This window comes from Ananas comosus, unplaced genomic scaffold (genome assembly GCF_001540865.1).
Source record: "Ananas comosus cultivar F153 unplaced genomic scaffold, ASM154086v1, whole genome shotgun sequence".
Taxonomy (NCBI): domain Eukaryota; kingdom Viridiplantae; phylum Streptophyta; class Magnoliopsida; order Poales; family Bromeliaceae; genus Ananas; species Ananas comosus.
The window spans coordinates 14,652-16,785 of NW_017893335.1; the positions used below are offsets into that span (position 1 = coordinate 14,652).

A 2,134-nucleotide genomic window follows, 5' to 3' on the forward strand; every position below is an offset into this window, starting at 1 on the left:
ACCACAAGAGATAAGGATAAAACAGTAAATCCACTAAATAAAACATAGAGTAAGAACAATAGGAAATCCCAAATACAAGAGCTATAAGTAGGTACATAGGTGGTCTCTATACATGGATACAAAATCTCTCACTCTCTCTCAACTACAAAAAGAAAGAGTAAACCACCTAGGCAAAGTACCGCTCCTCGCTAGCTAGCTAAGCGATCCCCTTGCCGCGATCCCGTGCCTCCGCCGGTGCCGAAGGCTCTGAAAAGTAAGCCACAAAACGGGGGCATGAGAACTATTAAAAATAGTTCCCAGTGGGCAATTACTGACTTCAGTGAATGCACCACAAGGCCCAAAGCTACAGAAGAGGTTAGTGACCAAAAATGTAGAAAAGCGAAAGGTAAGTAAATTGTAACTTACTACTACATGATATCTCTACTTAGCCTAAATAGCATAAGTATGAAACAACCATTCATGAAGTAACAGTCTCCAACTATCATAATGTCCACAATGCGAAATAGTAAAGTTCCGTTGTTTACTATTCTAGTCAATGTCCAAATAATACTCTAAGTCATCATCTATCCACATGTCGTAACGGATATATAAAGTCCAATCTGAAGAGACCCACCCGAAGGCTGTCTATGGCCCTGAGACCCACCCGTAGGCTGTCTGGCCGGTGCCGAGCCTAATGGCCCCGTGGTAGTCATCATCCCCACCCTAGGAATGAGCCTGGCCCACGGCAATCCACTTCGGCGCCCAATCCCGCACGGCGAATATGTATCGCGATGGCCATCTCCGGAGTGCCGGCTTGTAGGGAGCGACCCTCACAAGCATGTGCGAATGAGCACAATGGCAAGTAGTCAAACGATCAGTCGCAAGTATCAAGTCCTCATGTCCAATAACATGGTATATATAGTAAATGTCCTCGTGGCCAAGTCACTATTTCATCATATCTCAAATATGGAATATAGTTGATGTCAATGTGGCCTATTATCAAGTCTCTATGTTGCAGTTTAATAATTCTCTAGTCCAAGTGCCTCTTTATGACACTATGGCTCATTTTGTCCCAACATGGATACTAAGTTCAAGAACTTACAATTCTAGTCAAACCGAAGCATGAAACTTGATTTCCTATCATCTCATAGAATATTTGTCGCATGCATATTAACAAAGCACATTGTCTCTCTCTCTCTACTATATAGAGTAAATTTTCTTGATGCACAACAAATGAGTTCTAAGCATTCAAAACTCTCATAAATGCTACTAAACATGAATTTAAGGAGCATGAAAGCATTTAACCACTTAGGAGGAATTTCCTCCAATTTTCAAGGAAGCCAAACCCACCGATGGCAACGAAACTCCTCGTGCGCTCCAACGAGGGTGTCCTCTAGTCTCCTAGTATCCTAGAGGTACAAGAACATGTGTCATACGGGCCAAACAAACAAAACCTAGCTCAAACATTAAGCTAATCAATCATAGGTGAGGAAAACTCACCTCTAGTGCAAAAATCTCCTCTAAAGCTCCAAAATGAAGCTAGGGCTCATCCAATCCAACCTAATGGAAGCCTCTAATCCAATCAATCTAGCTTCAAAAGCCTTAGATTCAAAATGCCCAAAATAAACCCTAATATTCCAATTCTAGGGTTTAATCTCACAAAAACCTCAAATCAAGGATCAAAGGGAGAAATCAAGTCTCTAACCTCTCAAGAAGCTCCAAACTTAGCTCCAATCCAAGTGGGGTGGGAGATCTCCTCAGCCACAAGCTCCTCTCCAAGCTCTAAGCCATCAACAATGGTGGAGAAGCCACCAAGATGCAAAAAGAGGAGAGAAAACCCAAATAAAAACCAAGCAAAAGGGGTAAAAATGCAAAGAAAGGGAGAGAGAGCTCCTCTCACCTTCTCCTCCTCAGGTCCCAGCACAAAAAAAGCCCTAAGGGGCGTGGGTGCTGTTATAGATAGGCTACAATCGCGAAAAACCCCCTGCAGACCAAACTGCACAAAAACTGCCTCCTTGTACCGGTACACGGGTTCTTGTACCGGTACAAGGCCGACGAAAATGCAAACCCGAAGCTCGGGTTGCTCGGTCTGCGGCTCTGTACCGGTACAAGCCCGATGGCTGTACCGGTACAACCATCAACCCTTGTACCGGTA

General features: G+C 43.8%; 1 long non-coding RNA gene across 1 annotated transcript; it reads right to left on the bottom strand.

Moving 5' to 3' along the window:
* Positions 1-205: 205 nt before the first annotated feature.
* Positions 206-1,919, bottom strand: LOC109705665. Its single transcript, XR_002214834.1, has 3 exons — positions 1,880-1,919; positions 1,685-1,761; positions 206-246 (listed from the first exon to the last, which is right to left on the bottom strand). It is a non-coding gene; the product is annotated as an uncharacterized LOC109705665 (long non-coding RNA).
* Between the last annotated feature and the right edge of the window lie 215 nt (positions 1,920-2,134).